This window comes from Sturnus vulgaris, chromosome 6 (genome assembly GCF_052056855.1).
Source record: "Sturnus vulgaris isolate bStuVul1 chromosome 6, bStuVul1.hap1, whole genome shotgun sequence".
Lineage (NCBI taxonomy): Eukaryota > Metazoa > Chordata > Aves > Passeriformes > Sturnidae > Sturnus > Sturnus vulgaris.
Genome location: NC_142248.1, coordinates 37,538,275 through 37,563,620, shown reverse-complemented (window position 1 = coordinate 37,563,620; position 25,346 = coordinate 37,538,275). Strand labels below are relative to the sequence as shown.

The following is a 25,346-nucleotide window of genomic DNA, read 5'->3' as shown; positions in this document are numbered from 1 at the left end:
TTGGCATACAAAAATAAGGCTACAGTTCTGCTGAGCATTGATTTAGTTTAAGTCTTCAATTTAGTTAATTTCTGTGAGCCATGTAAGATGCTGACTTGCAGATAGTTATAAAATAGCTAAAATACTGCTTGAAGATATAATGCTGGTGAACAGTTTATTCGTTATATAAAAGACCTCTTTACAAGCCAGAGTTGTTCATGATAATGAATGCTGATTTTCTGCACAGGAACTATTAATCTTAATTTTAGGTTTTTGTACATAAAAGAGGATGCTTACAGCTATAGAAGTACAAGTGTTTGCTGTGCATAAGGGGAAGAATGAGTTAAGGGTCTCCTGATGAACATGCTACTGGTTTGGAAATACTGTGGCTGTCCTGCTAGAACATGATACTGGGTTTGTGTAAAAAGATGTAATGGGCTCTTTGGTGATACTCTCAGTGTCCCTCTGACTTCAGAATGTAGAAACATTCACTGAATAGGGAAGAGCATGGCTCTGTCAGCCTCAGAGTCCTGCCTAAATATTGGGTTTTAGTTCTTGGTGTTAGAATAATGCTCCTGTAGCCTTTAAGTGCTGCGGAAATAAGATGTACAGTTACATGGTCGTTTTTCATGACAGGAAGAAAGAGATAAGTTTATTTAGAAACACACTTGGTTTTACAGCATGACTTGCAACTCCAAGAGTAGAGAAAAGGTGATTGGTTTAGAGAGAAGGCATTCTATTTTCAGGGCTTGGTCACGCACCACAACAGGTGTTCTATCTTTGTTATTAATTCCTTTTTATTTTGACCAAATTATCACCTTGGGAGAAATTCTCCTTAGCCTTGAGCTGGACCAGCTTATCGGCTGGGAACAGAGCTGAAAAGCTCCAGCCTGGAATATTTTTCAAGTTGTAATTTTCTTACTTTCTCAATATGTGTCCCACATGCCCCCTGACTTACTGTCAAATGGAATCTTGTATGGTCACCTGTAGCCTTACTGTGTGTCCTGCTTCTACTCACAGCAGGATGTTATGAGGGGCTGTGATCTCCACTGGGCAATCCAGGAGTTGTGGTAGCACCCTGCAATTGAGGGCAAGATCTCGGTGAACAGTAAGGGGGACATGGCAGGACAGTGCTCAGAGCACATCACTGTGTTGTAGTGGGGACTGTGACATGGCTAAGAAGGAATGGAGCTGAATACTGGACCAAGAAATTTGCATTTTCACTGGGGGTTGAATAACATATGTGAGTAAACTGCATTAAAACTGGAGGAAAACTTAAATAAATATCTTGCCCTGAATATGGGAAATTAGGAACCGATGTCAGAAGCAGCTAATGCCTCTCTGCTGGGGGTAGCTGTGTTTGTCAGGGAGATGGGACAAGTGTTAAAAAGAGGGCATATCTCCAGGATACTCCCTGCAACCTGTGTACTAGCTCCTTGGCCAGGCACATGGGCTCAGAGCAGCCCTGTTCTTTGACCTGGGTCTGCCTGAGACAAGTACAATCCAGGTATCTGTTCTTCCCCTTGGCTACCTTTGAGGTGGCCCCAGCAAGTCACTTTTTGTCTGGTCTCAAACCCTTTTTGCCCTGAGCAAACATACAGACTGTGACAGAAGGGCTGCTGCAGTCCCTGCTGGGGCTCAGCCCTCCACAAGCACAGCAGGCTGGAGTGGTCCTTGACCCAGATGGACAGTGGGGACAGGTAACACTTTCCTTTTCACTGCTTGGAGAGGTCCTTTTCAGGTCTAACTCTCCTCTCACTAATTTTAGTCTTATGTAATTCAATTACGTTAGTGAGGTTGCCTCCTGATTTATGTCACTGAGAGTGAACAGAGTATCAGCCCTTGAGCTTTTGCTGAACAGAGTATGATGTTACACTATTTCTGGACATCATCATATGCTGGTTGTGCAACAGATAAGAATAATGTTTGGTAAGTCATTAGTACTCCAGTTCAATTTGTGCTAAAATAATCAGCTACATCCCATTTAGTTTCTAAAGCCTTCTCATTATTGCTGCAAATATCAGACCCATGACCTGCTTTTCACTCTGTGAGAGAAGGGTAAGTGAATTTAATATGTTCTCTTATTACAAAAAGTCTGCTGCTGCTCCCTTGAAATCAGGTGGTGCCTTATCACTTCGGTGAAGGTAGGATCAGGTCCAAATTTCAAACACTTAATTTTCCAGCAGAAGAGAGTCAGGCTTAAATTGCTGCACTTCTTTGGCAAATAATGAATGGGACCTCATTATCTCTATTGGGACGTGACTTTACAGACGATTATATGCTGAAAGTATGCCACTGATAGACTGGCTCCATCCTGAACTGTGAAATTTGCACAGAGAACCAGAGACTGCTAACTTTTAAGACACTACATTCATTCTCATATCATGAATGGTTTTGTCAATGAATGGGACTACTGACCTTGATGATCTAGTATTGGTATTTCCTGCTAGGTACAAGCACAGTGATGCTATGACTACTGAGCAATATCTTTGCATTCTTTTAAGATGAAAAGTCATCCAAAGTAGCATTTATCAGAATTTCTCTCCTTGTAAGGCATTGCTGTGACTTCCAATTTCTAAATAATTTGATATCTCTTATGAAAACAGCATACAGGTTAAGAATCAAAGGAGTTTCTCCACAAGTTTAATGTAAAAAATCTTGGTCTGAGTTTTTGAACATATATTTGCTAAAATGTTGTAAATCGAGAAGTGACAAAATGAATTTGATTACCTTTATCCTTATTGCTTATCCTTCACCTTATTAGAGGTGAAATGCAAACACCACAGGTAAATATTTCTATAGAAATGATAGATCTATTTGCTCCTGCCATATATTCCCTGAACTCTACTTTTTAGAGGCCTTATGGAGCTAAAACCAGTAGTTCATGTGTGCTTCTTGAGTGTCTATAATGGGTGCTGTGTAGAAAGCATGTTGAGAGTGCGTAAGAGACTTAATGATTTATGAATTTATTCTTACAAAACCTTTCTGAGTCAGATAAATACTGTTATTGCTGTTCTGCACATGGGTAAATTGAGGGGTGGAAAGCTAAGTAGCACGCACAAGATCACCCAGCAAGTCTAGAGAAAATAGGCTGGAACCAGAACGTTTCATTTCTATTTTCATGTTCTGTAAGTGTTAGATCATCTTTCTCCCATGATTAGCTGCTATTCTGGCACAAACTCAGGACCATTATGATAGAGCTATTTTTCATACAATGGGATGAGCCTGCCATGGCTTTAATTACAAGCATGTGTTCACTCCTTTATGGCATTGTGATTGTTATGTAAGGTGATGTGTAAAATTAATGAATTTTAAATTAGGAGTTTACATTACAAACCCTTTGGGGCAGGGAAAATTTGCTTTCTCCCTGTTCATACAGCACTTATTAACTTGGAGTCCTAGTTAATGACTGGGCCTTGGAACTGGTACACCAATGCAAGAATAAAAGTAATTATCAGATTATTTTTATTCAAGAAGAAAATGTTTTACGTAAATAAGAAGGAAATCCCACGTTCAGAAATTTGCAAAATGTTTGCACTTCTGACTGAACATACTTTTCATAGAATTCACAATTGGGATGGGACACACACTCTTAAACTTGAGTTTAGGAGTAGAAACATCCTAAACACGTCCCACAACATATGTTTCTAAATTTTGTAAAGTTAACCCAATTCTTTTGGAGAACAATATGATGATTTCAGAAATGAGTAAATGATGATACATTTATAGCTTCTTTTCAAAGAAAAGAAAGGTAGCCAATCCTTATGACTAATAACTATTATTTAAAGTACAATCTGAGACGCTTGTAAAATTTCAGCCAGGGTCTTGGCATGACTTGGTGCCCAAGAAAAGGAATATCTATATTGGGAATCAGCTGCTCTTACACAATCTTTTTGATGATTTGGAACCACTTAAAAATAAGGGGTTGATGATATAATACATTCTTTGGATTTGGAGATGTTCATCCTATTCCTGCTTTGAATTAAGAGAATATATTGGTGGTTTAGTTAAATGTCTCTTAAGTCAAACTTATATGTCTTTCTTTATCCTGCATTTGAAGCCAGATCCAGCTCTTACTGTAAAAAGAAACATACAGGTGCAAAGAGTTTTCAGCTGCTCTAAGAGTGGGATTTCAAACACTGCAGTGGATTTGAAGCTGTGGTCTGTAGACCACCAAAGACAATCTTGTAGTACACTTTGGAGTATCTGTAGAAGAGCTGGCTCATCAGATAGGATTGACTGTTTGTTTTTCGTTTGTTTGTTTGTTTGCGATTTGGCTTTTTTTCCCTGACAGTTTAATGGTGCTAAAAGTAGCTAAAAATGCATTAAATATTTCCTAGCTAGCACTTTCAAATGTTAACAGTTGTGCTTGCCTCAGGGCTGTTATTCAGCCACCAAAAAGAGAAGGTTTCTGTGTGATCGGAAAGCAGGGGTGAGTCTCAATGACAAAACTTTGGAAGATGCTGCCTATAGTCTGCAACTCCTAAGTAATCTCTGGCCTATGTCCTGCCTAAAACCTGTTGGTAAATGCAAACAGCTGACTTCACTAAACAACTGAGGTGTATTTATATCGTTGTGAGAATGCAGACAGGGTGCTAGTGAATTGCAAGGAATTTTTCTGATGTGATACTTTCAGTATAAGTTATTTGGAGGACTTGCTGCTGGTAATATGTTCTACAGCACCTAATGATCACCAAATAATAAAATGAAGATATGATATATATGTTATTTAATCACCTAATAGAACATATAATCTATATATTTAATCTGCAAAGCTTATTAAGGATACAAGATTAAAAGTGGAAGTCATTGAAGTAGAATATATACTGTGCATGTGATTAATAATTATAAAAACCTGATGAATCAAAAGCCTAGGCTATATCTTTCTCCTCTGTAACTCCATTCTATGTTATTCAAGTTATTTCTCTGCCCTAGGTGGCAGAGAAATAAGTCTCAGTAAAATTTAGCCACCCATAGGTGTGTCACTTCTAGATCTGGTGTTCAGCTCTTGAAGGCGCTATTTTCCCACTAAATCTAGAAGGCAGAAAACTGTTTCACTCATATTTTTTGCAACTGGAAAGCTGGACATAGCAGGGAAAAGCATGGGTTATCAAAATAGTTTTTGCCATGCAATATGCTTATAAATCAGAGATTTCACAATGCTACTTATACAGAGTTTATGATGGCAATTGTCTGTTTGTTACAACTGGGACTACTAAAAGGATTTGTCACTGAAATTCCTGAGGCCAGAATAATCTTTGGCCATTTTTAGACTGATGCAATGCAAAAGTTAAAAGGAAAATAAAATGTAAATAAACCCTGTGCAAAGAAATAGGCATAACTAGATGAATCCACTCTAGGTGAATTGTCTAAAAGAAGAAATTGATTTCAAGAGCCATAGTACATCAATCGTGAATTGCTGAAACTATTAATTAAAGCCATTACTTGCGAATCAATAGGAAAGAAACTGTATCCATTTGCTCAATCCAGCAATTTAAATTTCTCAGGATGCCATGAATAAACTGTGAAATGTATCTTTAAAATGAAGTTTTTAATTAGAACTGGCAGTTCTGAACCTGCTGTTGGCAGGAGCCAACCTACTGAAAAAGAGCCCGATGCAATAGACTGTAAAGTGTATTTGCTTGATGCTTTAGCATTTAACAATTAAAAAAGAAAGAAAAAAAAGAACTATGAACCTATACTACTTTAAGTTCTGTTTTAGCATCAACATTAGAAGCTTTTTTTCTCTACAGTTAAAGCAGTTTGGAATTTTCAGCTGTCATTCTTTTACAATAGGTAAAAATGTGCCAAATAGGTGCCAAATACAGATGGTTTCATGAAGGATGAAACCTGTTTTACAGGAACACACATACAAAAAAAAAAAAAGAAGGAAAAATGAGTAAAAGGAAAAAAAACCCTCCACTTGCTATAGCAGATTCAGCAGTTTTAGTGCTACCCTACAATCCATGGCTGGACTGCTGGTGCTGGTAATCCTTCATTGGTTGTGACCTGATTCAAGCACTCAGCCAAGCACACGCTGAATTATACTTTGCTTAAATTGCATTGTCTCTTATCAGGACTTAAGCATGTGCTTAAAGTTCAAGGTCTGAATTTTAAATAGGGTTTAGGCATGACACCTGCTTGGCAGAAATTACTCAGTTATTTTCAAATATGCCTCACTGCTTGCTCCCCAGAATAAGTGGTGCTAACATTTTTAAAAATCCCATCCTAGGCTGAGTAAAATAGGTGATTTGTTGTTTTGGTGAACATTCACGGTGAGGAAATAAAAGTTTACATTAAGGGCTAAAAGATTAGGTGAATGAAAGGTCACAGTGTCCTATGCCACCTGCCTCTGCTCATTCTTTTGAGAAATGTGAATCCATCTGTGCTTCCCTTTCACCTGTGTTTTAGGGGCTTTGGTGGCTTCTGCATTTCTTTTTTTTCATGTTGCTCTGACTGTGATGCCTTTTAGAAAAATCCATTTTTTTCTGTAGTTGCAGCCCAGTAACCCTTGTCGCTGACCTCACCAGCCATGTGCTCGATGTGAGCATGACTCACAGTAGCGATGAGGAATCCTTATTCTCTGTAATTTGGCTTTCCCAAGTAAGAAAGGGGGAGTGGAGGTGGGGGGGAGTGGGTGGTGGTGGTGAGGGGATGGGGGAGATTCTGGTATTTCCAAACTCACTTGCTGGAAGTGTTGTGTCAGTTACGATAATTTGGTCTAGCACATAAATCCTTAGGCTGACTTGTGATTCCCAGCACACCCCTTGTAGTCTAATTGAGGAATTGCTTTTCTGTCAGTCACATACTGTGGTGGAAATGCAAGAATGTGAGAAACAATAGGAGCAAGCTTGTTCTGAGTCAAAACAGATAAAGCCAAATTGCTCGTTGGACTGAAAGATGGGAGCAAGTAAGTTGGTTAGAAAGCCATTGCTGGTGCCTTTGCAGAGAGTACTTGCCCAGTGTGGGAGCATGGGGAACAGACAGACAAGCCAGCAAGAATGCCATGAGCCTTTTCTTTATGCAGGAGGAAGGATAAGGGCATCAAAATAACACAGTATGCTAGAGCCTGCAGGTGAGGAGAGTACTCTCCAGACAGATCTGGAGATAAAAGATAGCTGGGGTAAAATAAGCCCATGAACAGGTTGTGTGTGAAGTGAGGGGTGCATGGACTGTGCAGGAGTGGGGGATCTGTGCTGGGATCTGGGATCTGCCTGGGCTGCTCCCAGGCTGCCAATGCTCTGGATCAGTTCAAGATGGCTGCACAAGGGAGCACGTGGCATGCTGCTTTTCCCTCTGGAGACTTTGGTTTGTTATTCCTTTTCTGGTTATTTCCTCTAATCTGAAGAACAAGATGTCCTTAATGAAAACAGATGTTTTGGTCCCTTGCATATTGAAAAAAAAAAAAAAAAAAAAGATTCCCCCAAAATAGAATAGACCGAAATAATGCTGAAACCAGTGATGGGTTTCCATAAACCTCTTCACCCATGCCCTGACCTGGCTGCTCATTTGCCCCTGACACGTTGTAGAAGCTGTTGATGCAAAGGTCCGTGGTGAGACCTGGGTGTAGGAGTGAGTGAGCTGTGTGCCTCTGTAAAGTGTAAACACCACACTGAGCTGGCTCACAGCTTTCCTCATCCATGGTCTCCCACTGTGAGATCCTGGTCAATGGCAGCTTTTGTCATTGGCTTCAGTGTAACTCGGAATTGGTCCCAGTATTTAATTTAAAGCACAGCACACAAAACACAAAAATCATAACATCCCTGCTACATTTATAGAGCTGCATAAGCCACCGATTAACAAATGGATGAGATACTGAACTTTGCTTTACCATCTGTCTTTAATTACATAAAATCACTTGAAGCAATTAACAAGAAAGAAACACTGTGACACAAATAAATAAATCCTATTGATAGAAACAGATGAGGGAATACTTGAATATATGGATGAAAGTCACCAAATCTGCATAATCTGAATTTAATAATGTGACAAGTAGTATCTGAAAGATTTACACTGACTTTGCCAATTATTTTTGAAAAAGAATAGTTACCTGTGGTGATGCAGAAAAACAAAAGGAAAGCTCTATGTGTGTGACTACAAAAGACAACATGTGGTCTATCCAACAGTCTTTCTTTCACAGATAAGAGAAATTAATATCAACAGAAAAATATACAAAGCATGAGGTTTCATAACTGTGGACCTACAATGAGTCACGGAAGTCTGTGTGCTTATAAGAGTTTAGGCACCAGTCGGGATTAGGCTTTTTAACACTTTCCAGGGTTTAAGTTCTAAGCCCATTTTTTCAGCATTCAAATACATTTGTTTGCCTTCTCTGTCTAAGCATTTAATACAAATGAGTACTGTACAACAGGTATTGAGTGACTGCTGAGTGGATTAAGAACTGACTAACTGATAGGTGTCAAAAAGCAGCTGTCAGCTCTGAAGGAGAGCTCTGGAGTCAGTTTGCAGAAATGGGTGTTATGCTTGGCAGGCCCCATTACTGTCCTTAATGGTTGAGAGACAAGTACATGCCTAGTTAAACAATGCTTAGTAAATTAGGGAGGAAATTAAAATTGGTGGAATGATAAATAAATAGGGAAGATGGAGCAGCCCAAATTCAGTGAACAGGACGTCTGCAGAAAAGAAGAATTTAAAATCATGCACAAATGGTGTATTGATGCAATAGAAATTATATCCCAAGGGTGGTGCTTGAAAAGTCCATGGTATCATTGTGGGGAAGCAATTGGACACAGGACTCAATCTAATGGTGTGGAAGAGGAATAACATCCTCTTTGCACGGATTAGCAGAGATATGTAAGTTGACTTATATGGCTGGGGTGTGTTGCAGCACAGTGGGTGCTAGAAATCTGGAAAAGGGTGGGAGAAAAAGCACAAGAACTGCTTGCAGATTGGAAAGTACGTTTTGTTTCCCTTACCAAAATGAGATGACTGGATTACAGTGTATAATTACCTTCACAACAAGAAAAAAGTGTCTTGCATCAGATGAATATATTACAAGAATCAGTGGGTGGAAATATTAACCAAGTAAATTTAAGCAAATGTTGAGGTTTGGATTTGTAGCAGTGTGATGAATTGCTGAGACAAACTGCCCAAGAAAGCAATTGTGTACATATCAAAATTGAATCCCTTTCTGGAAAACACATGTAAGCCCAGAAGAAATGTTGGGCTCTGTATATAGGGAATAGGGTAATGTCTGTGACAGGAAAGGTTAGACAGGATAGTTAATGGTCATTTCTGACCTCAAAGGTTATAAATCAAGGACAACGTCTTCAATATTTAGGCCAAGTTCTGTTTATTTCTTACAGTTAAGTTATCTAACTAATCCCAAGGAAACACTGAAGCAAATAGTGTCAGGAACAGCAAGTAGTATGGTCTTGTAAAAAGCAAAACATATTAAATGTGCTTCTCATGTTAATATGCAGCATATAAATTCTGTGCATTACAGATTTGGGGACCGAAGCTGTAGGTTGTGGCCAGGATGCTCCAAGCTGGCACTCAGCAAGCAAGGCAGTATGCTGAGTGAGTGAACTGAGGGATATACAGCATGATGGAAATGTGGGTGAGTGCATGTATGGAGCTCTGAATATATCATTTGACACTGTTTCAGGTATTTATGTTGTGAGAAAGCACTTCAATTGTTTTGGCTGAGAACACTGCTGTGTAGACTAAAATGGGAGAAAGAACGTAAACAAAGAGCAATGATCAATTGTTGTAGCTTGTGGAAATGTCTTGTAGGTCACATCAGGAACTTTTGACAGATATTGCTCTATTTAGTATCTGTATGGTAATCTCAAAGTAGAGGTAAACAGCAAAATAGTGAAATGTGGTGATGATACTAAACCAGAAAAGAATGCAAACAGAAGGAAGCAGATAATGATATCAAAGGAATGGGAGATACTAGAAAGCTAAGCACAAAATTGTCCAAAAAATTCCCAAATTTAAAAAAAAAAAGAAGAGGAACATAAACCCCAGGATTTGTTGGAATGTACATGTCCTGGCCATCAGTATTTCTGACAGAATTTCAAGGTATAGTGCAGACAAGACCAGATGGGAGAGAGATACTAATTTGCACAGTTATAAAAGCTGTGCACGTACAGATATGTACTATGAAGCAGGGAGGTAAGAATGCCTGTGTAAAAGATCTGTGCTCTTACATTCAACTCTGTGTTCAATATTGCCAGCCACTGACTGACTGGAAGGAGTTGGAAGAAATCCCACAACGATTCAAAGGCTGGAAAAAACACTTGGGGGAAAGACTCAGGCTCAAACCAAACATCTCATTAAGCATAAACTTAACTTAAAGTGTATGAGCTGTGCTGCAGATTTACAACTCCCTTTACAGCCTTGCTAGGTGGCTTTAACAAAGGAACTACATATCAGGTTAAGCAGTGCACATGTTCAAGCACTTCATTAGGCTGAAGCAGGAAGGGGCTTGGTTAGATCTGCGAGGAAACGTGACCAAAGTCGATGAGCCCTTGGCCACCAAAAGGTGCATGCTGCCTGCATCAAAATCACCAGGCAGTCATTTATTGCCATCAGGCTGGGCTTCTGCATTCCTAGGCATGGAACAAAGGTCTGCAAAGTCTTAAACCAGCCAATATTATATAACAGAGAGGATGGCAGTGAAATCATGCCTTTTGGGTGTATTTATTTTAAGGTGAATATTGGAAGGCTGTCAAATGGTCTTTCAAGAGGAGTTCATATTGCTGGGGGTTTTAGGATAGGTTTGAATAAAACACCAGAGAATGTATGTCTTTACATTGGAAGGCTCAGATTTCTTCCCTATCCCAAGAATTCCTATAGTTACCACAGAACCTTCACAATTCAAGGTGAGAGGAACAGTTCCCTTCTGAGCTCTGAAATCATCTCTGTGACTGTTCATAAAACAGTTCCTGTGAGGCTGAATTCCTGATGCTGGTATTCAAACCAAAGAAAACTAATCTTTAAAGGACAGGGCTGTGGAATGCTAAACTGGAATCACAGATATGGTGGGAATATCTCTTCTGTGTAACCATTTACTGTGCTTATAACTGAGAATTATCTGAAGAAGAGAGCAGTTTGTTCTCTAGGAATGGTATTTTGGGGGAGTTAGCACTCAGTTCTTTTCGAAAGTCAAGAGGAGGTGAATACCCACCACTTTAGAGTCTTAATCATTGGCACAGACTGAGAAGGGGCTTATTTAAAATTTTTAGTCAGAAATAGTAAGGAAAAAAACTCTCTTCTGGAAAAAATTAACACTTTGGTGTTTTGTTTAAATAATGATTCTAGGCTTATAATACTGTAAGTATCACATGATTTTATAGTTAGTATTAACAAATCACTGCAGATTTAATTTCATTATTCAGAAATGAATTAGTGAAGAAAGTGTTGGCTTTGGTAGGGATTTAGTCCTGGAAAATTAGCAGGCACTTTTCTGGGCTTTACTAGTCAATACCCACAAGAATTTAATAATACCCTTGCATAGATTATGAAATAAGTTAACAGGGAAAGACCAAATGAGTGATGATTAGGGCAGAGCTTCCCTTTACAAATCTTGATCAAACAAATTTTTCAAAGTCAGGTTTCTCATCAGAAATATAGGATATAGGGTTAAATTATTCACATGAGTGAGCATCTACATGTCTTTCTCCTTTTTCTTCTTTCTCCCTAACATTTACAGTCCAGTTTTATGTTGTACTGCTTTATTAATACCCCAGTGCTTTGCCTCTCCCAACAGGATGTCTCTATAAGATCTTTACGTGCCAAACTCACAACCTGCTGCTCTCTTCATGCATTTACTTATTTTTAACATTCAGCACTCAGTCCCCTTTGGATATTGAGTTGCTGCAGCAGTTGTTAAATATTTTATGTGTAGTACAATACAAAAGCTACCAAAAGAGGGCAACATATGAGCCAACAATAAGAAATGCATCCTGACAAGTTTACGGTTGTGTATTTGTGACACCCTCCCCTCTTTTTTTTTTTGATAGAGAAAGAAATTTTAGCAGAGCTGGTCAGTAAACAGAATTTGCATCCTATGGGAAATTCCAACACTTGGGGAAAAAGAGAAGGTGGTGAAGTTTTCAGGGACTGAGAATTCCAAGAGAATATATTTGGCATGGTGGAAGTGTTCCATAAGTGTCAAATCATTCTCACACCAGAAAGCCCAAAAGTTATAATGACATTAAAATATTCAATTTAGTAGGAGAAATGTTAAATATATGAATGCTATATAAAGTTCAAAATAAGATTAAACAAAACAAGGAACTACTTATATGTTTTCAGTTTATGGAAAACAATAATTTAAATATAATTTACTGTAAATAATATTTTAATTTGTCTCCATTAAAAATGTTGTCAAAATGAGTATGCTCTCAAAAAAGCAAGCTGATTAAGATGAAGTTGTATTTCCTTGAAGAATGTTTCCTCTGAACATGGTTTAATTATCTTTTCTCTTCATGAAATGCCTGAGAGAATTTCAAAATACTCCTAATAACCCTGCAAGAGACTAAGGTAAATTGGCTGCATCCCAGAACTGCCCCCAATGCTCTGTTTGTGAAGTGAGACAACGCCAAGTGCCCAAACACCAGGCGTGTGAGCTCTGGAGCTACTATACCCTGGACAACACTGAATGTGCACTCATTGCCAAACAGTTTATTATAAACAAAGGGTTTTTTAAACTATTCAATAGCACTCCAAGGAATTAGACAGACTTGAACACATGCCAGCATGGCAATGGGTACAATAAACAAATATAATCTACCTCACTGAGGGTAAATATTTGGTTACAAATGTATTGAGAGCTCTTTAATTCTTTGTACAGTTCTGTGACGAGAACCAGAGGAAAGGCAGTGGCCAGGCAAGGACTGGAGGGTGATTTTTTTCTTCTCTTATCAGCTGCCCAGATGGGCTAGCTGCCAGTCAAATTAAAAACCTCACTGGAAGAAATGAATGAAGACCTGTAGGTGTAGAAATCTGCTGTTTATACAATTGCCTCAAGTTCTGCTAATGATCAACCAGAACCAGCCACATCTTCCTTGATCATCAGCCACATTTTCATGGAGATGTACAAAATTCTGTGGCAGTGTCCAGGAGGTTGACAACAGAAATCAGGGCAACCTCAGGTATTTTTTTTTCCCATTATTTTTTAAATCCCTTTTTTCAAAATGAACTTCTGGTTTCTGCCTGCCTCTATTATGGCTTAGAATGCTGGAAAGTATCTGGAAAGGAAAGAGGGGCAGATCTGTGATCTTCTTGGAGGGAAATAAAATGTTTGGAAAGTTTGGAAGTACTCACCCATTTTGAAGACAGGATGTTCTGCTTGCTTGTTACCTTATCTTCTCTCATTTAACCACGTCCTGCTTTTGCATCTGCATTTCTGCGGACCCCAAAAGAAAAGATTTATTCTTCCTAGTCAGAAACAAGCAGAGGTTTCTATCTGGAGGGTTTCTGTACTGTCTGATCTATCTCATTAACAACGACTTCACATTGTGCACCTGGTGAAGGGCTGCAGAATCACAGAGTATCCAATGAGATTTTCAGTATAGGAATGACAGCAGTGCACAATGTCTGTGTGGCAGGATCGAGTGTATTGACTCTAATCACAAGGTTTTCAGACAGCTTCTGTAATCTGGATATGCAGGAAGATATTTATACTTATCTGCTTATCCTTCATTTCTTGTACTACTCATCTATTTTTGATTAATGTCTTGATACTCTCTCCCAGGCAATGATGCTACTTTTGGGAGTGACAAACAAGGAACAGTATGGAATGTAACACAAATATTTTAATGGCATTGAAAGGTGTGGTTCATTATCTGGTTGTGTTTATTTGTAGAGAAAAAAGATAACTTGCACCTCTAAATAGCCTTGCCTCATGGGTATGAGCCTACATGTCTGACTGCCATCTTATATCGACACATTACCCAGCAGCCCAGGCACTGGTGTTTATTCAGAAAAGAATTGGCCCATGCACACAGACACACTGATTCTCACAAATGGTTCTGTGTATGCCTTGGGTTTTCGACTTCTGCCAAATTCAAGCCTAAATTCTAGGAAGCAACAATAACACTAACAGGAATCACGTCAGACTTGAAAGTGATTGCTTTAGCTCTGTGAGCACAAAATGGACTTCTTTTTCTTCCTTAGAAGTGATTTTTAAACATGCCTTGGTTTCTCTGAGCCAGCATAGTTTCACCCTGCCAGTCAGGTTACGAAGACGAATCTGTTATCCCATTTTGCAGATGTGGTATGTGAGCCTAGTTACATCACATTTTGAGGCAGATGGATCTCTGAAGGAAGCTCCAGTATCCAATCATGTGCTTTCTGCCCCTTGCTATTGATTCTTGTGGTTAGCCTGTTTCTGATTTTATTTTTCTGTGTAGTTTAAGGGCAAGTCTGTGGTTTGCCCCTTGTGCCCAAATGAGGGAGCAAGGGTGCAGAAGACTGCCTGAAAATAAATAAATCAGAAACAGATAGACTAATTACAAGGATAAATGCCAAGGGATGGAGAACACACAGCATCCTCATGATCAGATACGTCTGGCCTGTTGGAGGAGGGATGGATGTTTCACTGTGTGATGTAACCCTGCACCACACTGGAGATGAGAGCCAGAGCGTCCTCTTGCTTGCCTGGCTGAGCAAAACTTCTCGTGTGGTTTGCCCACATGGCATGTCCCAGCATGGGGAGAAACAGCTTCCCTGAGGTAAGGGTGGGGAGGAGCAAGGCTGGGAAATCAGAGGCTGCTCTTGCCTCCCCAGTGCCTGCCCCAACAGCCAGCAGGGCTAAGCTGACATGAGGAAGGATGTAATCTACTCCTGGTTGTTTCATGCTCAGGGCACATTACTTCCTTCCATGGAATAGGGGGATAGTCATGGATGTCATCGTGACTCACGGTCTCCTGGGCAGCACAGCTCTGTGCCATGCCTACAATCAGATGACCCAGGGGATGAATTAGGAAGGCTTTTGATGTCATTCTCTGAGTCCTGCACCACAGGAGACAAAGACTTCTTAACGTAACATCAGGCTGTATCTTAAACATAACCATGAAACTAACTTTGACTTGCCAGCAGCTGGTACAGACAGTGGCCTCCCTACACCGCTCTGGCACTTAGCATAAGAAATGTCATTATGTGGGTGGATTAGGCAGAACCTGTCAAAGTTGTGTTCGTGTTCTCTGGCTGTGTTTCCCTCCCTAGGCTAATAATGCTGAAGAGATGGGGAGTGGGTTGACACATTTTCTGGCATGTGTCACGTAACCCAGTGAAGTGGAGGACATGCCAGTCACAAGACTTTTGTGCTTTAGTGAGGCACAGGCAGCAGGGACATGCTGCAGTGGCTAGCAGTCTTAATCCTCTCTGGATTCACAACCTTAGTGCCTTCATCATGGTTACAGCTTCCCCAGGGTTCTCTGACAGACCCACAGGTATGTTTGCAGGAAAAGGTAAGGAGATGTATCCAGGCAGATATCGTTTAAACTCACGTTACCTACAGACCCTGAAGCTCTTTGCAAGTTGACTGCCATAATTTCCATAAGAACCACTGAATTTAGCACAGGGGGAAATATTCATTGCCTGTTTTGCAGTGTGCAGAAATGGTCTATACCAGTTCAGTAGAATAAACAAAGAATAACCATGCCTGATAAGAGGAGATTTTTAGGCTAGAAGATGCTAAAGCAAGGTAGCCAGAGACTGATTAAATTTAGGACACAATCACTGTTTCTGGTACCCTATGCATAAGTGAGGGATGTTGATATAAATATTGAGGTGAGAGTATTCCCACGGTCTAACACAATCTCAAGGTAAATCATCCTCAGGAGAATATGAAGAACAGTGCATTCAGTCTCACAGAGAAGTCTGGTTTTGCACAGCTGCCTGCTTCACACCTGTGCTGAGGGGATGAAGTTTCCTCCCTGGGCTGAGGCAATATGCCAGGTGGGTTCCTCACAAATCACCATCGGAGAAACAGAAGATGGAATGAGCATGTATGCCCTGTATGACAGAAATGCCATCTTCTGTCTCTGCCTGTGTGTTGCAAGCTATGTTTGGTTGTTGGAAAAAGATGTATCAGCTTAGATGCTGACTACATATCCCAAAACACACAGGCTATACATCTGATGTGACTTGTAGCAGGCACACACTGGTTAAAGTTACTGTACTACTTTCCTTGAAGCTTATAATAGAAAAAAAATATTAAAAATAGTAGACCCAGTAGCTTCTGCAAGTAACTGCAGCTGAACAACTGCTACTCTGTTGCAGCATCTGTAGTATCTCAGGTGAAGAACTGCCATGCCCAGGTGCCATGTTCTCATTCCATGTAAAAGTGAAGAGCAGTAGCTGCATAAGTGGTAGAAATATAACCTGGCAGGCACGGAGGCAACCTTTGGAGAGGAACTGCATGATAACCCCACAGGATGGGGGGTGCCTCCCCCCTTCACTTGCTGGTGTTGAGTCAGTGGGGGATTGTATTAAGTGGGTACCAGAAAGTGCCCCTTGGCTGTACCTCCTGCCAACACATCACTGGTGTGACGCGGGTGCTGCCCTGTGTCACACACGGCTTGTCACCAGTTAGTCACCTGGGGACAGGAACTTGAGGGACTGCAATAGAATGCTCTGAGGGATGTCCAATTATGCCATAGGGGAGGAAGAGACAGAGGATAGTGATGAGATAGGAGATGACTCTGACAATTTGTTCTTGCTTGTACTGCATATGACTTGTGTGAAGTTGAGAAAACCTGCACCAACACAGAATTTCTATTGTCCCATGAGCAGTGTGACCCTGCTCAGATTGTCACATAACGTCACATCTCCAGTTGTGTAACACCACTGTGCTCTCTAGATCCCAGGTCTTTAAACATTATTGAGCTGACTGTTTGTACCCTGTGGTGGGAATTCAAATATTGTTTATCAGTGGAAATGTTAACTACGTGTTCTTTGTTGGGAGTAAAGCAACCTGATTTCTCATACGCCTGCATATTGAAAGTAGGAACTCATTGGAGAGAAAAAATGTGTGCCAGCAGGGAAAAAGGAAGAGTTTTCATCTGTGAGTGAGTACACAACGTGCAGGGTACAAAACAGTGTTTTGGTAGATATCAGTGTTTTGCAATTCAAGGATCACATGACTGAAAAAAATTTCCACTTCTGCCATGGTATTTTTCATTTATAAACAAATAAAAATTATGTTAAACTCTGCTCATTTATTGTTTTTGTTTTTCCCCACCTTGTTTGTTTCCCAATTTTCTTATATGGTAATGTGTATGTTGTTTGGTTCCTTGTTTGCTTTTATTTGAAATAATTTTGCATGTAATTTTCTGAACTCTTGCAGAGCAGAGAGAAGAGTAGATGTGTTATGTTTATGCACCTTGTGCATGTACAAAGAATGATGGATAGTTAATAAAATGCACATCATTGCAATCCTTTCATGCTTAAGATCCCCAAACAGAAATTGTGAGTATTCAAATAAAATAGAACTGATCCAAAATGTACATATTTAGCTTAGATAATAGCAGGTCCCAGATATGTGCCTCTTTCTGCAGTTGGAAATCTGTCAGTTGAACAAAGAGCAGGATATAGTGTGAATCAGGCTGTCCTAAAAGCTTTATGTCATAGACACACTTTATAGCGTTAGTTCCATTTCTCTCACATTTCAAAAGCAGACTCAGAACCTAGTTATATGAGGACAAACTCCACAAAATCATTTTTTGTAGTCAAGGACTGCAATATTTTTTAAAAGTCAGAATACATGTTAAAAGAACAGTTTGTCCTAAGCCTTATGGTTCAGCTGTAGAAAGTTTCTACTTGATCCATCCATCTGAAAAATTGTTCCTGAAAAGTCATTCTGGATAATGGTGCTTTTGCTATTTTTTCAGGGAGAAAAAGTATAAATGAGCTGTAAAGCTCGTGTTGTTCTGAACTTTCTCTCCTCTTTCACCAATGAGTTCATCAAACAAAATTCCACAAGAAACAAATGTTATTATGAGATTAGCAGAATGAACGCCAGAGTTCAGATACTAAACATTTTTTTTTTAAACAGTGAGCTTAATGACATGAAGGAAGTTGTAGTTTAAACATCAAGGTCAATTATTTCGTTAAATATTATTTAAAAGTTCCTTGCCTTGAAACAAAACCAGAGATATCCTTTTCCCAAAAATGCAAACAGATTATACTGCCCTGCTTGTCAGTTTCACTAGATAACTTCTATTTGATCTTCAAATGAAAACAGTTTCTATTTCAGATTTATAAACAGGCTGCCTCTAAAAAGAAAAAAGATCTTAAGGTCGGACTGCTGTTTACTTTCCCTTCAAATCCTGTGAGAAAATTTGCATAAGAAAAGCAAGTAGATTTGAGTCTAGCTTCTGCTGTCTACATCGAAAGCATGAGCATCAGTCAGTCCTCTCTTTTTATTCAGACAGAAAATGATTATTTTGTAAGTCAGGTGACTAGAAAATCTTTCAGTAGGTTCAGCTGGGTCCTTCTAAAAGTAACAAGGACAACTTATGAAGACTAAGTGGTGTTTAAGTAAATAATTATAATAGTCAAACACTGAAAGTTTAAAACCTAACCCCCCCAGGTGCATGTCTGTTTGTTTCCTCATACCGTATACTTGGTTTAAAACAACATCCAGAATTGGTATTTCCTGGATCTTGCAAAGCAGCCCCTTGTATTTGCAGATAGCCTTCTCTCAATTCCTGACAGCACCAGTGTCATGGGGGACTTTGGTGAGCAGAGCAGTGCTGGGTGGTGTGGGAGCTCTGGGTCTCAGGACTGAGCAAGTGCCCCCAGCTCCAAGCGTGACCCCTGCAGCAATCCACTTCACTCTGGGAATACAGACTCATACCTACAAGAGTTCCACGAAGCAGAGTAGTTTAATGTGTGCAATGCACTTGAATTTTTTTTTTTATTATTTTTTTTGTGTTTGGAAAAGCAAATTATTATTTTATAGGAAGGGTGTTGGGACATTTTGGATCACGGGGTCAAGTTTCTGGCTGTGGGTGGTAACCACATCTCAGAAGCTGGTTCTCAAACTAGTCAAATTCCATCTTCCAGGTGCTTTGATTCCTTCTTGACTGTGGAAGGCCCTTCTGGGTCCTCACCACTCTGGTGGAGTGAAGGTGCTTTTCTTTTTCCATCTTTAATCCCTTCCTGGACAGTTTGTACCAATTCTTTCTCATATTTTATTTGGGAGAAGGAGAGGGAAACTGTCTCACAATTTTCAGATTCATTTGAATTTTTCTCTGAGCCCCAGACACCTGGTGGAAAGACGCCAGCAATGCTGTAGGCTGGTTCGATGTACCAATAAAAATAAAATTAAATTAAAAAATCCCCGACCCTCGTGTAAGAAAAGCGCCATTCTTAGAAAGCCTCCGGCGTTCCAGCTAGAGCACAAACAGCTGCTTATTTAGGACTCTTCTCGGATAAATCGACAGTCCCGGGCCAAAGGGGCCGCAGCTCTTGTGGTCTCGCACTAGCCCAGACCCCCCCCGGTGAGAGAACACACAGGGGAGAGAGGAAGGAACGAGGAGGGAGAAGGAACCATCCTCAGACCGCGGCTGAAACTTCGCCTGAGGAGGGCCGACGCTCCGCTGGGTCGAACTAAGGCGGAGAAACCTCCGCGGGACGCGGGTCCCGCCCGGGCTCGGCCCCGCGTCCCCCGCCCGCCCCGCCGGGCTCAGCCCCGCGGCCCCGGGCTCCGCCGCCCGGAGGAGGCAGCGGGGCTCGGCGCGGAGGGAGAGCGCTGTTTTGCCCCTTGGCTCGGGTTTTCCCCTGCCCGGGGAACAAACGCCTTTGTTGGAGCTGCGCTCCTCAGGGCTGGGGGTGATTTTTCGTTTTTTGGTTTCGACCTTTCTCCTCCGCTGCCTCCCGCAGGCCCGTCCCCGAGGGCGGACGGGGCAGGGAGCTGCCGCCTGTTCCCGGGAGAGCCTCGGGCACGAAGAAAAGCAGCCTGTGGGGCTGAAACGGTGGCGAGAGGGAGGGATTCGGGAGCACTTCGCCGGGGTGTGGGACAGAGGCAGCTGTCCGTGTCCCTCGGCGACCCCTGTCCCTGTCCCGCTGGTGAAGGTGGTGCGTGCCCCCCGTGGCAGCGCGGTGTGGCAGCAGCTCTCTGCCGGCACACGGGGCGCGGGCTGGAGCCGGGGCCAGGTGTGCCATCGGGAAATACCACCTCCAGCCGAGGATCGAAGAGCTTCCAGGCCATGGCTATACGGCTCGGCAGGGGGGCAAACAGCCCGTCCCCATCCCCCCCTCGACGACTACAGCCCCCGCCGCCTCCAAGCCCAGTAAGGCTGAAGCAGCAACCACGAAACACCCTCGAAGAGACTCTGCCGGCCCTCGAAACCCCAAAGAAAAGTGAACACCAAAGTAGAAGCGAGCCAACAGGCCCACCAACGAGCCCCCTCGAAACGGGGGGCGAGCTGGTCCGCGCCGCCAGCACGGGCTCAGCGCTGCCAGCTCGTGGCTGGCCGCAGGGGGCCCGGCGTCCAGGGGACCACCCTCACCCTCCAGCACTGGTTCCTAATTCCTACGAATCCAACCACATTCCCCCAGGGATAACGGGGGCGGGATGGGGTTTAACCCCCGAGTTCAGGTGCAGTGAAACCGCAAGGAAAAAACGCAGGTGAAGGGCAGAACGCGCTTGCTGCCGTGCTGCCGCCGCAAAACTTGTGGGCGACAGGGACGCCTCGCACAGCGACGGGCAGTAAAGAGAGAGCCTCTCCCGAGGGCTCCGAGCGCGGACAGAGGAGCCGAAGAAAAGGGGCTTTTCCCGGGCAGCGGGGCGGGAGCCCCCGGCTGTGCGGGACCAGCCCCCGGTGCGCACCTTCCGCCCCCGCGCAGCTCCGCAGAGACCTGCGCGGCTTTTACACGGGCGATCGCGCCCGGCCGGCTAGCATCGAGCAAGAGCCTTTCCGGGAACAGGCTACTAAAGCAGCGAGAGCAGGAGGGGGAGGGTGGGTATGAAATAAAAGGCTAAAGAAACAGTGCGATTTTGGGATAAGGACCAAATTCTAACGTGTTACATAAAAGCCACTGGAGGTTCTTATCAGCAAGCCCGGCCTGAAGAGGAACAATCCCCAGGACCGGCTCCAAAACAACCCTGTTAAAGGAACAATTGTGAAATGCCAACTTCCCACCAGAGTATGAACAGCAGGAGCCGGGCATGTCCTGTCTATAACCGGGCTTCTGACAACCGACAGGGAGGGGAGGGGACGGAGGGGGATCCTCTCTTGACAAGATTTATCAAGAAACATTTAACTGGGCTTTAATCATATTAGCAAGAGCCCAATTAGGACTGAGAGCGAAGCGAGGCTGGGGAGAGGAGGAGGAGCAAGCGATGGAGTCACTCGAGGATAAAGTCCTTTCATCAGGCTGCGCTCTCGGCAAACAGAGGAGTGCGAATAATCAGTGCCCTTCACTGGGGGGACGGGGGAGGGAGCGGCTGGGAAATGTGTGTAAAGGATCATTAAGGCCAGGCAGAAGGGGGTTTTTGTTGTTGTTGTTGTTTTTAATTATTACGGCTATTAAGGTGGTGTCTGTGGGCTCCCTCGGGCGCTGTTTTCAGAGACGGAGCGGGGAAGAAGCGAAGGGGTTCGGAGGCACCTGCTGCGCTGCCACGACCTGATCTGCGTGTGCGGATAGGTCTCTCCCTCCCGGAGCAAAGAGGAGCTCCGTCCCTCCCACCCCACCTCTCATCACCCAGGGAGAATTTCCTTAAAAGCCCTATTCCAGGGTCTCGTCTCCCTGATGTCGAACTCTACCCCGGTGCATCTCCCCTCCCAGCGAGGCTCCTCGTCGGTAGTGCGGCTACCCACCGCCCCCGGCGGAGCCCAGCCCGGTGCCTAGGGCTCTTGAAAGCCCTACGGGAAGTGCGGCGCTGGGAACGCCCGGGTCAGGGGCAGAGGGCAGAAGATGTCCTCCCGGGGTTCAAATTCTCGGTGCTTTCCTGTGAGCAACCTGCCCTGTCCTTAGGGACTCGGTCTCTCCAGCTGTAGGGGATGGGGTGGGCGGATAGCAAAGGAATAAAGAAAAACTAAAGATGACAGGTGGGAGCAAAGGAAGAGGCTGTGGATAAGCCCATGGACCCCCCTCCCCGGGTTACGCCACCTCGGGGACACGGCGGTGGGAGCATGGCAGCGGCCGTGACCCTGCTTGCGGCTTTCGAGACATCGCCCGCAGCTGCCGGCAGCTGCCCCTATTTCCTGCCGCTTCCCGCGGCCAGGAGAAGGGAGATAAGGCTGTTGGGGAACGAGGCACCTTTAGCCCAAGAGGAGCCGGATATTTGCGCTGCTGGGCAGAGGATGCTGTCTTTTTCTTTTTTAAAACAGGACAGGGCCCAGGTGGGGTTTGCCATTCGCACCGACGAGCATCCCCGCTGTCGGAAGCCATCTGCCCCGTGCCTGGAGAGAAGGGGCTTTCTCCCCGCACGCCCCCCTCCGCCTCCTCCCCGAGCCCTGGGCCGGCACAGCCCCGTCCTCGGGGACTCGCGGCCTCGGGGGCAGCGCCTCCCCCCGCACCGTGCCCTTTGCCTGACCGTGCCCCCGCCGCACCTTCCCTGTCCCACGCTTACCTTTCCGGCCCGGCCGCCGAGGGGCTGCCCCCCCCCGCTCCCGCCCCCCGCCCCGTCTCCTCCATCCCCGCCGCAGGGGTGTCGCACGCCGCCGCGCCGGCACAGCCTCGGCTCTCGCCTTGCGCGCACTCGGCTGGCGCTGGCAGCCCCGCCGGGTTCATCCGAGGACAGCGGCGGCTCCGCGCCGCGGCTCGTCTGGCTGCCAACGCCGCGGCGAGGCTGACGCTGCCGCGGCCGGGGGTGACTCACGGCGGCCCGCGGCAGCCGCCGGGTAGCGGATCCGACAGGCGAGCGGGCACATCGCGGGTCCGCTCCTCGCCCCCTTCCCCGGGCACCGCGTGCCACCCGTCGCACCCATGCCCCCTCCCCGAACCCCTCCGCTTCTGCCAAGTGGAATAAACGCCCGGGTTTCCGACAAATATTCACCCTTCCGACACCGAACGGGAGGCCGCCCCCCTCCCGGCCGGCACCCCTGTCGGAGGCGGGCCGGGGTCCGTCCCCGCGGCCGGCAGCGCTCCCGGCGGCACCGGCCCCCAACGTAAGTGACCGTCGGGGCCGGGAGGGGGTGGCCGTCCCTAGCGCCCCTGGCCCGGCGGGGCTGCGCTCCGGCGCCAAGGCTTGAGCGGGCGGGCGGGCCGGGCCGGGCCGACCCACGGCCGTGGCCCCGAGCACAGCCCCGGCCATGTGCCTCGGCCATGTGCCCAGCCCCGCTCTGTCCCCAAGGTGCGCCGGGCGTGTGCCCAGGGGACAGCCCCCGCCCGCACACGGACAAAGGCAAACACAGAACCTGAACGCGGGGAGGGGAGGGGACGCGGGGCACAGACCGGGACAGGGACTCGGAGTCCGAGTGACGGGCAGCGCCGGTGTCATCACCGCTGTGCTCTGCCCTGTTCGGCAAACATGCAGCAGGGTTTTAGCTGCCTGCGGTTTCCATGGAGCCTTCCTGGCACGTCCCAGCAAAAACGTATGGCGGATGTCTTCATGGCGAGCCTGCAGCGGGTCTCCCACTTTTTCTCAGAGCTCCCAGGTGGAGTGTTTTCAGATTCTTTACACTGCGTAGCTCAGCACCAGCAGTGCTTTTGAGAAACATGCATGACATTCCTGTTTTGAAACAGAATTTTGAAGCAAAGCTGTAGCAACACACATCTTTCAGTCCAAACTCTCAGCTGGATGCACAGTTTTAAAAGCAGTGGCTCCCTAAAATCAAGAGATTACTAAAAGTTCATTTATTAAGGAGCTCAGGCCACAAAGGTAATGGTAATGAGTGCTACATACTCTGCATGCACGCTCGAGTTTTGGATATAGGATGAAGGCATGAAGTCGGGCCTGCACTTAAAAATACTCTAAAGCTACTTGTCAGAAATGTGCTAAAATGATAAGCCGTGGATTTAGTGACATGGATTATGCTGTCAGTCCTGCAACCTTGAGTTAATTTTTAAGTCCAAATTTCAGTCCTTCGAGAAAAGATAGGCAGAGGAGGAGGAGGAGGAGGAAGAGACTATTATAATTAAAATGCTGACATTGCTAACCATGGCAGTGTGAATTCACTACTATAATAAGACCTTAGCTAGCAGCCTAATTCCAGAGAGGTGATGTTATCCAGTATAATGTAATCAGTTTGTTGGCTGTAACATAGGAAACTGGGAATTACTTTATTTCATTGATATTTTTGGCCAAAATGTAAAAAAAAAAAAAAAAAAAAAAATCTTTAAGATGCCAGGATTGAGGCAAGAGGGCTACCTTTGTAATTTAAAATAATAAACCAAACAAAGTTCTTCATGAACATTTTTCACTTCAGTGCTGTTTTACAAAAGCATACTTAAAAAGGGACAGCTAGTGAGAATTGCAAGCTTTCAAGCTAGGAATTGGAGGACAGAAAGGCCCAAGGGTGTAACATTGTTAAAAGTTTTCAGAGAGGTCCCGAAAGCACAATGTTCACTTTACAAAATAGAAATTTTCTCTTGGGTAATCGCTGAATGAGTTTGCATTGATTTGCTGCTGCAAATTTAAAGGGAAAAAAAGGGAAAGAAAATAAATTAAGAAGACAAATGCCCTGTTAGTAAATTATGATGCAACCATTAAGAAAATTGTGCTAGATATATGAAAAATTTGAATTGACTGCTTAACCTCTTTCATATCTGTCTTCAATACTTATTTTTAAGGAGTAAACATTCTGCTAATTTTCTAAGCATCTGGCTCTCAAATGACAAATAACAAATAACAGCAGGAGTGAATTGTAAGGTGCATATACCAGTGGAACCTTATTAGTGAAATCTTCCAGAGAGGGTTAGACAATGTTGTTAGTGAGGTCAGAATTTCAGCCACTGTGAAGGTTTTGTTGTTGCAGAAAATTACAGGGATAGACTATATTATCCCTCTAATTCAGATTTAGGTTTTTCTGTTACTCTTGACGGTGTTCTGCCTGTTTAACCTTAACAGAAATTTACTGTGGTCAGTGGGACTCTTTGGGTTGGGGCCATGAATTCTTTGAAGGAGCAAATCTGAAGTTTCTCCATGTTGCTAGGGAGCCTAGTAGTATTGAGACAAAGACATGTGAAAGTATGTGAAGACAATGAAAACAAAGTAATGAGTATAGCCAAATCATAACTGCCATTCTAGCTGAGTGGCTTGTAAATAACAGAGTTCTACAAGAATACTTGGGTGTGTCTGAGTCAACCCATTTTGAAAACCCTATGATATGCAGCTGCAGAAACTACACAAATTATTGAAAAACTGTCAACAAAACTTGAAATTTCTTGAAAATCATGTTTCCAAATACAAGCACTGTTCTGCATATAGATACATCACA

The 25,346-nt window shown here is 43.9% G+C and overlaps 1 long non-coding RNA gene across 2 annotated transcripts in view; it reads right to left on the bottom strand.

Annotated features, from left to right (window-relative positions):
* LOC148223431 (uncharacterized) overlaps positions 1–22,578 on the bottom strand; it is a 115,125-nt gene extending 92,547 nt beyond the window's left edge. Inside the window, exons 1-2 of one of the 2 annotated variants that reach the window (XR_015804238.1) lie at positions 22,538–22,578; positions 13,276–13,357 (exon numbers count right to left, since the gene is read on the bottom strand). This is a non-coding gene — a long non-coding RNA (uncharacterized LOC148223431). The remainder of the gene's footprint in view (positions 1–13,275; positions 13,358–22,537) is intronic. The other variant, XR_015804239.1, reaches the window with a different exon arrangement.
* Between the last annotated feature and the right edge of the window lie 2,768 nt (positions 22,579–25,346).